Consider the following 14,614-nt stretch of genomic DNA (forward strand, 5'->3'; position numbering starts at 1 on the left):
TCATGCAAGAAGGGCATATCGAGTGGGGTCCCTCAGGAATCGGCCCTGGGTCCAGTTCTGTTCAATATCTGCATCGATGATGTAGAGAATGACAAAGAGAGTACACTTATAAAGTTTGCGGACAAGACCAAGATGGGAGGGGTTGCAAGTGCTTTGGAGGATAGGATTATCATTCAAAATGATCTGGACAAACTGGAGAAATGGTCTCAAGAAATAGGATGAAATTCAATAAGGACAAATGCAAAGTACTCCACTGAGGAAGGAACAATCAGTTGCACACATACAAAATGGGAAATGACTGCCTAGGAAGGAGTACTGCAGAAAGGGATCTGGAGGTCATAGTGGACCACAAGCTAAATATGAGTCAACAGTGTAACACTATTGCAAAAAAAGCAAACATCATTCTGGGGTGTATTAGCAGGAGTGTTGTAAGCAAGACACGCGAAGTAATTCTTCCGCTCTACTCCGCACTGATTAGGCCTCAACTGGAGTATTGTGTCCAGTTCTGGGCGCCACATTTCAGGAAAGATTTGGAGAAAGTCCAGAGAAGAGCAATAAAAATGATTAAATGTCTAGAAAACATGACTTATGAAGAAAGATTGAAAAAACCCTGGGTTTGTTTAGTCTGGAGAAGAGATGAATCAGAGGGGATATAAGTTTTCAAATACATAAAAGGTGGTTACAAGGAGGAGGGCAAAAAAAATTTCTCCTTAACCTCTGAGGATAGGACAAGAAGGGCTTAAATTGCAGCAAGGGAGGTTTAGGTTGGACATTAGGAAAAACTTCCTAACTGTCAGGAGATTGTTGGAGATTTTTAAGAGCAGGTTAGACAAACACCTGTCAGAGATGGTCTAGATAATACTTAGTCCTGCCATGAGTGCAGGAGACTGGACTAGATGACTTCTCAAGGTCCCTTCTAGTCCTATGATTCTATGAGTCTATTTCTGTTCTTGTATCATGCCCCTCATAGAATCCCTCAATCCTTTCCAGCAGTACTACCACCTAGCCAGTTAATGCCCATTTTGTATGTATGCATTTGCTTTTTCCTTCCTCAGTGAAGTACTTTGCACTTGTCTTTTTTAAACTTTGTCTTGTTGATTTCAAGCTATTTCTCTAATTTGTCAAGGTAATTTTCAATTCTAATCCTATACACCAAAGTACTTGCAACCCCTTCCAGCTTGATGTCATCTGCAAATTTTGTAAGCATACTCTTCACTCCATTACCAGACCCAAGACTGACCTCTGTGGGACCCCACTAAATACACTGTCCCAACTTGACAGCAAACTATGGATAACTACTCTTGGAGAACGGTCTTTCATCCAGTTGTGCGTCCGCCTTATAGTAATTTCATCTAGACCACATTTCCCTAGTTTTCTTATGTGAATGTCATGTGGGACTGTGTCAAACATCTTACTAAAATCAAGATACATCACACCTACTGCTGCCCTCTTTCCCCCCCGCGCCCCATCCGCTAGGCCAGTAACCCTGTCAAAAAGGGAATTAGGTTGGTTTGGCATAATTGGTTCTTGACAAATCCATGCAGTCTATTTCTTATAATTCTGTTATCCTCCAGGTGTTTACAAACTGATTAATTTGTTTCAGTATCTTTCCAGGTATCAAAGTTAGGCTGACGGGTCCATAATTACTCAGGTCCTTTTCAGTTCCCCATTTTAAAGATAAGTACTGTGTTTGCCCTTCTCCAGTCTTCTAGGACTTTACCCTTCCTCCATGAACTCTCAAAGATTATTGCTAGAAGTTCTGAAATTGCTTCAGCTAGTTCCTTAAGTACCCTAGGATGAATTTCATCAGGCCCTCCCAACTTGAATACATCTAACTTATCTAAATAGCCTTTAACCTGTTCTTTCCCTATTTTGGCTTGTGTTACTTCTTCCGTGTTGTTATATTAATTGTGCTGAGTATCTGGTCACCATTAACTTTTTTTTAGCAAACAGGCAGTAAGCACGTCAGCCTTAATGGCATCAGATATTAGCTCTCCTTCCACAGTAGGTAGAGGATCTACATTTTCTTTCATTTTTCTCTTGCTCCTATGGATTTAAAGAACCTCTTCTTACTGCCTTTTATGACCCTTGGTAGGTGTAAATAATTTTGTGCCTTAGCTTTTCTGATTTTGTTCGTACACACTTGTGCTATTCTTTTGTGCTCCTCCTTAGCAATTTGTCCTTGTTTCCACTTTTTGTGGAATTTCTTTTTGATTTTACAGATCACTAAAGAGCTCCTGATGAGCCAGATTGGCATCTTACTATTCTTCGTAGCCTTCCTTTGCATAGGGATAGTTTGCAATTTTATCTTTTAATATTATGTCCTTGAGAAACATCCAGCTCTCCTCAACTCCTTTATTCCTTAGATGTTCTTCCCATGGAACCTTATGTACCAGTTTTCTGAGTTTGTTAGTCTGCTTTTTTTGAAGTCCATTAACCTTATTCTGCAGCTCTCATTCCTTCCTTTCCTTGGAATCATGAAATCCATCATTTCATGATCACTTTCACCCAAATTGCCTTCCACCTTCAGATTCGCTACCAATTCCTCCCTGTTGGAGGATTCATAGCAGTATCAAAAATAGTAAGAATTTATTGTTTGTTTGTAGCTGATCAGTGACTGTTCCTTTGCCTCCACTGTGTAGTTTAAGAGAATTCTGTCTTGTTCTGAAAGAACTGATGTAGACTTTATTTATCTATGGCTGGAAATTAATCCCTTGCAGCCTCCGAATTGGATTCTCAGTGTGACTGACAGAAGGGTTGAGGATTCTGAATGGAGGTTCTGCAGCACTTAGCCTGCAAGGCTGTTATCTGTGCTGACTGGGAAACATTTCTTCTGATGTGTTTGCTGTGGGTTAGAGCACTGGCAGTTTGAGAGTCTGAGAGCGTTTTCACTTGAACTTCGCACTCTCCCTCCCCACCTGAACTTTGGGGATTTGTATAACATGGAGCCGGAATCCAACCCATCCCCGCCCCTATTTTGTTAATTTTGTACGCCCAAAGTTGGCCACCTTATCCCATCTCTGTTATGGTTATTGTTTTATTTTGGTACATTGGATGTATTTTGTGCACGTTAATCAAGACCTCCTGTGCTAGCTTGGGCCAGGCATATTACATGGTGTAGGCTAGGCTTGTGCCAGTCTTACTCCTTTCAGGACAGTGCTGGAGTGCCATTTCCATCCACTCTTGGGCATCTCCAGAACAGAGATTGTGGGTTGTGCCATATTTATGGGCAGTGACTTTGAGTTGTGAACAAATGACTCCTAGGAGCTAATATAAGGCCCAGCATACTGACGTTCATTGTGCCTCAGGCACGAGAGCTGAATCCAAGTCCCCAAAATTGAAACTCCCACCAGTCTTATCCGCTCTCCCACCCCTCCTAAAGCAATTCTCTCAAGCTAATCGTCAAAGCCGCGTGGGTGGTGTTCTCCTGTAAGTAGTGTCAGAAATCTCCAGGAGGGCAAGTCTTTGCACCCTTCTTCTCCAACGTCATAGTCCTACTTTGCTGATGCATGTGTCCATCAGAACTGAGCCTCCTACTACCATTGGCCATACTAGTGTGAAGGAGAGGAGAGAATCATGCAGAGAGAATTTCAGGTAAGCCCTAGAGCATGTGAAACATAATCTGTCAACATTGTGGTACCGAGATGTGAAAAACAAAGACTGATTGCTCCGTGGTCTTCAGCAAAGCTCACTTGCGTAGCCTACAGACGCTTAGAGGGGTCCAGGGTGGTAGTTGACAAAGGGGTTATTGCACTGAGCTATGCTGAGCATCTGTTCCATTATCATTAGCTAATTTCTCAATGCCTAGTCAGTGTGAGAAAGAGAGGGAGGCGGGGCATCATTCCTTTCATTTTGAATATACCTACAGGATACCTCATTTTCTTTGGGTATGATTAGTCTATTTGATGGTCATTAGTTGGAAAACAATGATGTCATTAAAAGGGCGAAGGTGGCGTCTGGAATCATGCGCTGTATGTTGATAAAATACAGTCTGATTCCTGCAGACAAGATTATGCCACGCAAGGGTATTTTGTAAGAATATTATAGTAGCATTCATGCAGCATTTTCCATCTTGAAAGCAGTGAGCAAATATTGACTAATCCTCCCAACAGCGCCTAAGGAGGGGGAAGGTAAATCTAAGAACTCATTTCAATTAACTTTAAACACGGTTAAAATAACTATAAAAATGTTTTCTACAAAAATAGCTGCACATACCTTATAACAACTTTGACCATCATCTTAGGCATGCAGATGCTGAGCTGTGTTTTCTGTTAACTCAAACTGTAGGACATCATGTGACGGGAACTAATGCATAGAAGCATCAGCAAAATGGTAATTATTTTTTATCATTCTATAGTATTAAATACTAAATATTCTTATTTAGTAAATATTTAATGAGCTATCTGGAGTTGTGCAAAATCTATTGCTTTCAATAAACATACCCAGCAATGTATTACTATTATTATTATTATTACTATAAAATGAAATATTTGGTATGCCCAGCATAAAACTCTGTGCTGTACACTGCAATCACAGCTGTTCTGCTCCTGTAGTTTAACTGATTGCATTTTTGCCCATTTAGTGGGACAAGAGCTTAGAGGTATAATGTTTCAACCCAACCTAGGCTCACATTAAGGCCAAATGAGGCAAGCCATTAACCAGTGCAGTCCATTTGAGCTGTGGGTGCTCAGCCCTTCTGAAAATCCTGCCATCCCCCCGCCTCACGATATTTTAAATTGTGCGTTGATAGTTACAGTCCACTATTGAAAATTTGAGCATATGTGTTCTTGCGCTTTCCCCCTCACCCTCGAGCAAATAGTTCCCGTTCATTGCATTAGTGAGTGTCCCTTTACATGCCAGAGGTACAACTCTGACACCTTCCTTGTTTTGTGTTACTTTGGGGGCAGGACACGGGCAATTTTGGTCTTTTTTTTTCCATGGTTGGGCTTTATTCCTAAATTATATCTAATGAATAGACTAAGCATTAAGTAGTCAAGTTTCTTGGGGAAGAAGGCTGAGCATTTTTATTAGCTGCATGAGAACTCAGCTTAGGTGCTCAGGCTGCTGGTACACACCGGGTAAGTTCACAAGAACTTCTCACATATTTCAGTATGTATATTATATCCTCTTCTTGGAATTGTCACCTAGTATCATGTCTTAAAGCCTTACAGTGTGTCTACTGTGTTACATTAGCTTCCAATGAATGTTCTGTGTGTTATTTTTTCTATTTAAGGCTTGCAAGTGTGACTCAACATTTAAGCATTTTTCAGACACTCGCATTCGATATCTACATGTTTTGTGACCCTCTCTTGCTCATGGATGCTGAGCAAATGGCTGCTGTTTATCACCTGTCACTTGACAGACTCTCAGTGCACATATACAGCTCTTATTAATGGGAGCTGCACACACATTAAAGCAAGTATACAGCCAGGTTCATCCCTAATCCAGGCTATTGGATAGGGAAAGTCTTGTAACAGCATCCAGGATAGCCTGTAACTACCCAGAAATTCAGTCTACTATGCCTTATTGCTTAAATTGCTTATAGAAGCTAAGCAGATTCCTCCCTGGGTCTGACAAATGCAATGTACAATATTATATGAAAGATACAGCTTGAATGAGCAATAACGGTTATGAAGGCAAGAGTTGGATACAAAAGGTCACTGGACCCTGCTTCCAACAGGCATTGGGAATTGTTGGGTTAGGTGGGAGGGTTAAAGGAGGAGCTCTGGGAGGTCAGGATTGAGTCTGGTTGATTTTCTGAAAGTTCCTGTTAGCCTTCTTTGCTTTCTGTGCCTCCTCCAGCAGCTCCTCACTCCAGTGCCTGGTCTGCAGGTGATGTGCAGGGTACATGGCTTGCAGGAGCACTGGGTATCCTGTTCAGAGAAGTTAATGAGGGAAGAACAGTGAAGGAGGGTGCATAAGCAGCTGATTCCTCTCCAGCCACATAGGGCCCTCATGAGCTCCCTGCTGCATTTCTCACTGCTCCCTTTCGTGGAGTTGTATTTTAAATCTCTTGCTGTGTGGTTGATCTCTGAGGAATCACATTTGCTTTCTTCCCTTTCTCACAATCAGCTATCGAAGGAGATTGGACTGGATAGAAATCCTGGTGCAGGCCACTGGGAAGCAGAGTCAGCTTTTCTTGTCTAATCTGCCTCTTGCAAACACATTTCAAATGTTTCTCCCCACAACCCGCTTATCACACACAGATTTTTTCCGCCATAAGGGGTTGTGTAGCTTGTCAGTTAGTGTCGTTCCCCCTGGATTTTGGGCTAGAGAGGCTGGAGCTGCTGTGGGAGCAGATTTAAGGGTTTTTCCATGTTAGCTTTATTTGGTGGCACTGATTGAGGCTCCCCGCCAAGACTCTGGGCGCAGTCTTGTTGTTCTGCCTGCTTTCCTTTCCTTTCTCTGACAGGGATTCTGCTCCTTTATGACTGAATAGCTCTGGACTCGCCTCTTCTGCAGCCAGAGATATTTTCTTTGCTTGTCTGTAAAGACCGACCAGTGGTTTTGAGCCCGTACAGTCAATTTTGTTGAGCATGCTCCATGCAGATAGACCAACAGTTTGAGGACTGTATCCTCAGCAGGCTTGTTGAGTCCACTCTGTATGGACTAGCCAGTCAGCTGGGGGAGCACCATAATCGGTTATACCCTTTTTCCAGATTAACCTCAGTTCCTTTATCTATGGCATTATTTTGCAAGGACACTGATGAGCTGCTTTGACACTAGAAAGAGTCTGTGTGCATGTGTGTGGGAGAGAGAGAGAAAATTGGGAGTATACTTTCTCACCTTCGCTTCTTGTATGAACCAGTTGTACAGCTGCCTGCTCTCTGTTTGCAGTTTTCTGATTAACCTGTGGCTGTTAGTAGTGCTATTGATTGTCTATAGGTGGCAGCAGCTTTCTAACACTGTCACTGCATGTGGATATTGTAGTTTCTCAGAATCTCCAGGGAAGCTTCATTCGGATCCCAAACTCTCTCTTTGAAAGCTGGAGTTCTTAGAAGCAGAGGCACCTTCCAGCTTGGACAAGTAATTTTTCACCTGCAGAACAGGATGCTCTCTAACCGTCACACTTTCTGTTATTTCCTCACTGGTACCTTGGACCTGTTTACTGCACCCCAGTAGAGTGTATTTAGAAATATAATCCTCTCTATTTCAGCTTAACTCATTCCTGTCAGCAAAGGGATATGCAGCCTGGGAGGATTGACTTCTGGCTCAGGAAAACCTCAGTGCTATATATTTGCCCCCACAGTTTTTGCAGAATTCAGGAGAGGTTGGTGGCTTCCCAAATCAACATGACATGGGTGTTTTTATGATTACTGTAGAGGAAGCCACATCCTTTAACAGCCATGCTACTCTGGTGCATATGCTGCAGAACAATCCCGTGTACTAGGGAGCACTTTCATACAGATTTGCCAGTATTTGAATGCAATAAACAGGGATATTTGGGACAGCAAAATAGAAACGCCCCCTTCTAACTCCATTGTAATACATTGGGCTTAGAGCTTTGGGTGGCTGGGGAAACTCAGTGGTAAATGTTTTGCTGAAACAATAGAAGTAGAAGACATGCATCTCTCTCATTCTTTGAATACTATGGAATTTTCTTTTCTTTTCTAAATCAGAATACTCTGAGGTTAAACTCATCAGTGTCCCTTTCAGCCTGTCCTCACAGCTTTGCATTCTCTTCCACTCACTGTTGGGTTGCTGCTTATTCTGGTGAGTTTTCACATAACAGCCTACAGTATAGTAATTGCAGTCGGTGAAACAGCTGCTGTAGCAGGACGTTTTCAGGGATCTTTCAACCCAAGTTATCATCTGGACTATTGCCACTTGTGCTGAGCTTTGTGCATGTCTTCCTACAGTATTCTGACAAATAGGAGTCTAAAGGAAGGGTGGCAATACACCCAGGCTTCCTCAGCACCACTCATGTTTGCAGAACCCAGGAGAATGTCGTGCTTTCCCCACCAAGGGAACAGGTCCCTCCAAGCACTTCATAAAGCCCCAAAGATTCTGTGCCGTGCCCTCCCTCTTCCCTTTACAATTCTCATCCTCTGTCACAGTTCAGGACAACTGCACTTGTATTCCCCTTCAGTGGCCCAGGAAAGGCACCCACATCCTGGCGTGTTCCTCAGCTGTTGCCTCTCTTGGGTGCATCTCACTCCCTTCTGACCAGGGTATGTTCCAGCTGAACAGTCCCCTGCCTTCACTGTTACTCTCAGCAATGACAGTCTGCCTAAACAGACCTGCTTGCTTTCTCTTCAGAGACTGAAAACAGAATGATTGTTACAGATAGAAGTTACCAAGCAGTTCTTCCTAAGCAAGCCTACTTTATTCTTAAGGTAAAAAGCGCTACAGAGAAAACACATTTAGAAACAATAAAAGAACCTACACACATGCTAATAAGCTGACCAGAGTTCATCTCAATTCTAACATGGGCTTTGACAAGAGCTGTCTTTCAACACCCCACCCTAGGGGTTTCCTTGTGGTTGCATGCTCATCACAGCTTCAGAACAAGCACACTCATGATAAATGTAGTCCACCGTTTTATACAGATCAGGGGTCTTTGTTGTGGAGTTTCCAGAAGCAGGTAATTAATATACAAGGGGTCTCTCTCCCTCGGGTGTATCTTCAAAAGGTTGGCTTTGGAGGGGAAAATTTGCATTTCCCTCACCATTTCACACTATTATTCCTAAAAGATATTTGAACTTCCTCAGACCTTCCAGAGATTTCATTAATCTTGTTTTCCCACTGAAGAAATTCCATACAATCTCACAATAGTACATGAACCTTTGCATTTCTAAAACAATGCACCCCAAAGGTTTTAACCATAATTCTATAAAGTGTAACTTAGTTCAGTACAGGGCATTCAGGATATTACAAGATATTGTCATTCTGTCACACCCTCAGTGTTCCCCGCTGTAACAACTGTACCTTCACCCAAAGGCTTACTATAAAAGCAAAGCATTCTGCCTCCCAGAAATTGGGTCTGTTCATGTTGCAATGCTTGTTGCCTAGAGTTTGTTTCTGAATCAAGGCAGTGGGGAGCATGAGTTTCTCCCTTGCCCTGGGGGATAACCACAGTTTCTACAAAAAGAAAAGGAGGACTTGTGGCACCTTAGAGACTAACCAATTTATTTGAGCATAAGCTTTCGTTAGTCTCTAAGGTGCCACAAGTCCTCCTTTTCTTTTTGCGAATACAGACTGACACGGCTGTTACTCTGAAACCTGTCACAGTTTCTACATCACTCTCAGTTCCTGCTGGCATAAAAAGTAAAGAAGAAGCTGCAAATCTGATCCAGGATAGTTATATTATAATAACTGTTGGTTTTGTTTTCATCTAATGAGATGTTAATAGCTAGCAGGTGGTGTTTTGTGTCCTATTCCAGACGCCGGGCTTCAGTTTGGAGGAGTGGATCTGAATAAGCCAGAGTTCACAAACTAATATGCTTTGGCTGTTGATAGAGAAAATCAAGGAGGCCTGAAGCTCATCAGTCTCCGTCTGCAATGATTGTTTTCTAATTTTTCTTTATTGTTTACTATACACTTTTGAGTGAGAAATATGGTGGGACAGTGGATGGAACCATTACATTTCACTAGATATGATAAAATGAAAGTGCATTTTATATTCATACCTGATACATAATTCTCCCACCTCTACCTTCCAGCTCATCACATTCCAGTCTATTTCAGAGATTTAGATGCATTTAAGTCAGATCTCCTATCCCAGAATATGATCTACATCCAATTATCAACCCTTAGAGATACATTAGCTGTAACTGTTATATCTCCTTCTGTCAATAAAATTATAATCATGCAATGCACAAATGTCCTACTTAGGTTTCTAAAAGCAGCATTCAAAAGGATGAGACAGAATGAAGGGATTGTTATACTGCATCTTACACATACTCTATGCAGAAGACTGCCAAGACTGTACCACGTATCTCAGACTGAGATATGTATCTCCTGTCTCTCTATTGCTGACAAAAGCAGCTCGGAGAAGCAAGTGTCTGCGCTAGATCTGACAAGATTAGATACAAAGAGGAGTGAGTTTGTTCATTTGTTCATGTGCCATGTCCAGAAGACCCACACCAGCCTGTCTCACTTCGAGTGTTCCACTCCAGTCTGTCTCACGTGGGCATCTAAGGGTATATCTACGCAAGGATGCTCAGGAAAGTTCATCTGAATTAAAAGTAATTAGGTAAAAATTAAATTAAAAATGAATTAGGTAAAAGTCCCTGTCTCCCCCACAAGAAGGCACTGTTAACTGCAGGTACTCAGGAGACAATCAGGTCTGGACTGTCCATAAAGAATGAATTTCATCTTCTCCCCAGACTACTAATTGTCTGAAATAACGAAAAAAAACTTCTCCTGTGACCAAATAATTCTATAATTGCCAGCTACCTTCCTTTGAAGCATATGCTACTGACCACTGTCTGAAACAGAATAGACCACTAGATGATTCATCAGTCACTGATACAGTATGGTAATTCCTATGTTCCCAAGAGTTAAGTCTCCTATGGCAGAGCGACAGGCAGTGCTGATGACATTGCTACAGGCATCCCTCTTAGCCAGTGCATAAAACAGAATTTCATTTTCTGATACTTGCAAACCAAATCCTTCAACAGCCCAAATATTGATTTGATATACTGGTATCAGGTCATTTTAATTGTAATCCTCTGTTTTTAAGATGAAGATCTTAACTTCAAGCAGTTTGGAGAAGTGGAAATGTCTTAAACTAAAGTACCTCAAAGAAAAATCACAACAACTTGGTTAAGGATCTGATTGAACTAAGCAGCAATAGAAAAATGTATGGCAATTCTTGGAACTAGGAGAAACAAAACAGAGTTTCCATAGAGGGAGTGGCCCTTTCCTGACAGGGTAATCAGGGTTTGGATTTCTCTGCCGCAGAATGAGTTCAGTGTTTACATATCAAATTAATAAGCATTTTATGCATTATTGCAATAGGTAGGAGGTAGTAACAGAATACATTTCTCTGCTGTAGTATTCAGGAGAAAAAGTGGAAACTTATCTAGATCCCTAGAACATAGTGGGATACAAATGGGATTTTCATCCTTGAGACGTGAGTACATGGCACTTTACAGTGGTTATAATGCATATAATACCATCCTTGCTCTGAAGAGCATACAATTACATACCGTGCTAGCAGTAGACAGTGGAGTCATGTGGTCATTGGTGCACTCAGCCTGTGTGGAAGGAGAGAATGTAGTAGGTATTAGGATCAGATGCGTAAATGCAGCAGTTTTTGCTTAGGAGTACAGGGTTAAAATGGTGGCCCAATTTGGGGCGAGGACGGAATTATCTATAGGGCCACATTAGCAAGAAATTTTGCTGGAGCTTGAAGTGGGAAACATCTATAAGTCTCAAGAGTGGATCTCAAACCTTCCTGACATGTTTAGAGTTTGTTTGTGACTAACTAACTACACACTCCAGGTTAGAATTTGGCATATGAGGCTTAAAATAGTTTTAACTTTATTTGAGTTGAACTGTTGTTGCCATATGTTATCATCACAGCACAATGAGATGTATCATCAAAGCAGAATCTGTGCGTGGACTGTCCTTCCAGTTAACATTGATCAGTCATTGTTTTGTTCTTGGACTTGATGCAACTGACTTATGTAGTAGCACCTTCAAGGGAGTAATAGCCACCATTTCTGCAACATGGAGATTGGCTGTAGGGTGTGAGTTCAGTTAAAACTTGCTAGTAGCAATTGCATTTTTAGGCCATGTGTGTTTGTGTGTGTAAATAAAAATAACTAGCCACTTTGGAAGGCTTCTCTTTTTGCCCTTTTCCTGTCTGCAGTTGTAATTCACAGCACCCTAAGGGTTGTTTATACTTGAGTGAATGGTTCTAATATAATTTCAGGAAGAAAATAAATGAGGCTTACAAGCAGCAAAACGGGTCCAGTTGCAGGAGGATGGGAGACAAAGGAAATGTGCTGAGAAAATTCTCTCCTGCTTTTGTCTTTGTAGGACTGTATAATTTATAACCATTCTCTGCACAGCATCAGAGGCAGTGCCAGGCTGCAGAGAGTTAAATTAACCCCCTTGGCATGTAGTTATCGGCAGAGGCCAGACCCATGGATCGATACCTCAGTGCAGAAACTCACCATATCAGCTGAGGAAAGTGAATCTGTAAGCTCCTTATTTCTCCATTCTTTTAATCGCAGGGCTGTGTCTGGCAGTGATGAAGATGGAGCAGACGCAAATGTCTGATGCTTGAAGCTTTTTGATTTCTGAGTTGATGGGGTGAAGCCAATGAAAAGCTGGGAGAGACTCTGAGAGCTGATAGAATATATTGCCTTTTTCCAGGCCTCCTCCTTTCCCCTTCTCTCCTCCCTCCCCTGAGCTCTGGTCGCCAGTCAGTTGCTGCAAGGTCTATGCTTTGCTTGACCGACACAGATAATTTCTAGCATTACTAGTTAAGCCTATTTTTTTATTATTAATAATAATAATAAAGGCTGTTTTAGTCTCACTTAAATGGATTAGCCTTGCTGTTGCCTGCTTTCTGATTGTTTCTGCTACTGGAGGTTTACTCTTCCGATGAGAGTTCTCGCAGATGGAATTATTGCCGAGCTAGTCTGCCGCTGAAGCATACCTAATACGGATCAGAACAGAGGATAGTGTAATTGGGTTTTCAGAGAACTACAGCACATGCCTTACTCCAAGAATAAGAATTTTTTGTAGCTGCAGAGGAGACCTACAAAGACTGCACTGTCAGCAACGCCCCCACCCCGCCACATTTAAATGCCTACAAAAATAGAGGGCGCACCCAGCAGGTGCATGTAAAATCCTGACACGATCATGGAGTCTAGCTGAAAACTTGGTCCCATGTGTCTTCTTTCAAGTCTGTCTCCTGCTCCTCACCCCCATTCCCCTTCTTGCTCTATCTTCCATCTTTCGAGCTTAGGAGAACTGGTCAGAACTTATTGCTACTCTTTATTCAACAGTGGGACCTCAGCTGGCTGATTAAAGCCAGCCACTCTCTTTTTCCAGCCTCTTTCCCTTGAAGGGCTGAGAGTGTGGCCTCTCACTCTCACAGCTTAAGGGGGAAAGGACCCTGATAAGAAATTGAAGCAATGTCTCTTGTAGGCAAGAACATAGCGTTACCACTCAGCAACCCCCTCAAGGAGCAGATTTTTTTTCCCTTTCATAGAATCATAGAATATCAGGGTTGGAAGGGACCTCAGGAGGTCATCTAGTCCAACCCCCTGCTCAAAGCAGGACCAATCCCCAGTTAAATCATCCCAGCCAGGGCTTTGTCAAGCCTGACCTTAATAACTTCTAAGGAAGGAGATTCTACCACCTCCCTAGGTAACGCATTCCAGTGTTTCACCACCCTCCTAGTGAAAAAGTTTTTCCTAATATCCAACCTAAACCTCCCCCACTGCAACTTGAGACCATTACTCCTTGTCCTGTCCTCCTCTACCACTGAGAATAGTCTAGAACCATCCTCTCTGGAACCACCTCTCAGGTAGTTGAAAGCAGCTATCAAATCCCCCCTCATTCTTCTCTTCTGCAGACTAAACAATCCCAGCTCCCTCAGCCTCTCCTCATAAGTCGTGTTCCAGACCCCTAATAATTTTTGTTGCCCTTCGCTGGACTCTCTCCAATTTATTCACATCCTTCTTGTAGTGTGGGGCCCAAAACTGGACACAGTACTCCAGATGAGGCCTCACCAATGTCGAATAGAGGGGAACAATCACGTCCCTCGATCTGCTCGCTATGCCCCTACTTATACATCCCAAAATGCCATTGGCCTTCTTGGCAACAAGGGCACACTGCTGACTCATATCCAGCTTCTCATCCACTGTCACCCCTAGGTCCTTTTCCGCAGAACTGCTGCCTAGCCATTCGGTCCCTAGTCTGTAGCGGTGCATTGGGTTCTTCCGTCCTAAGTGCAGGACCCTGAACTTATCCTTATTGAACCTCATCAGATTTCTTTTGGACCAATCCTCCAATTTGTCTAGGTCCCTCTGTATCCTATCCCTGCCCTCCAGCGTATCTACCACTCCTCCTAGTTTAGTATCATCCGCAAATTTACTGAGAGTTCAATCCACACCATCCTCCAGATCATTTATGAAGATATTGAACAAAACCGGCCCCAGGACCTACCCCTGGGGCACTCCACTTGACACCGGCTGCCAACTAGACATGGAGCCATTGATCACTACCCATTGAGCCCGACAATCTAGCCAACTTTCTACCCACCTTATAGTGCATTCATCCAGCCCATACTTCTTTAACTTGCTGACAAGAATACTGTGGGAGACCGTGTCAAAAGCTTGCTAAAGTCAAGAAACAATACATCCACTGCTTTCCCTTCATCCACAGAACCAGTAATCTCATCATAGAAGGTGATTAGATTAGTTAGGCATGACCTTCCCTTGGTGAATCCATGCTGACTGTTCCTGATCACTTTCCTCTCATGTAAGTGCTTCAGGATTGATTCTTTGAGGACCTGCTCCATGATTTTTCCAGGGACTGAGGTGAGGCTGACTGGCCTGTAGTTCCCAGGATCCTCCTTCTTCCCTTTTTTAAAGATTGGCACTACATTAGCCTTTTTCCAGTCATCTGGGACTTCCCCCGTTCGCCACGA

At 42.6% G+C, this 14,614-nt stretch overlaps 1 protein-coding gene and 1 long non-coding RNA gene across 3 annotated transcripts in view; one reads left to right on the forward strand and one right to left on the reverse strand.

Moving 5' to 3' along the window:
- Window positions 1–14,614, forward strand: part of LOC125638118 (transmembrane protein 263-B) — a 308,802-nt gene that overhangs the window by 198,642 nt on the left and 95,546 nt on the right. The gene's annotated exons all lie outside the window — the stretch shown is intronic.
- LOC142072530 (uncharacterized) lies at window positions 9,223–12,416 on the reverse strand. Its single transcript, XR_012668937.1, has 3 exons — window positions 12,126–12,416; window positions 11,154–11,201; window positions 9,223–10,176 (listed from the first exon to the last, which is right to left on the reverse strand). It is a non-coding gene; the product is annotated as an uncharacterized LOC142072530 (long non-coding RNA).

Source organism: Caretta caretta, chromosome 6, assembly GCF_965140235.1.
Source record: "Caretta caretta isolate rCarCar2 chromosome 6, rCarCar1.hap1, whole genome shotgun sequence".
In the NCBI taxonomy this organism is placed as follows: domain Eukaryota; kingdom Metazoa; phylum Chordata; order Testudines; family Cheloniidae; genus Caretta; species Caretta caretta.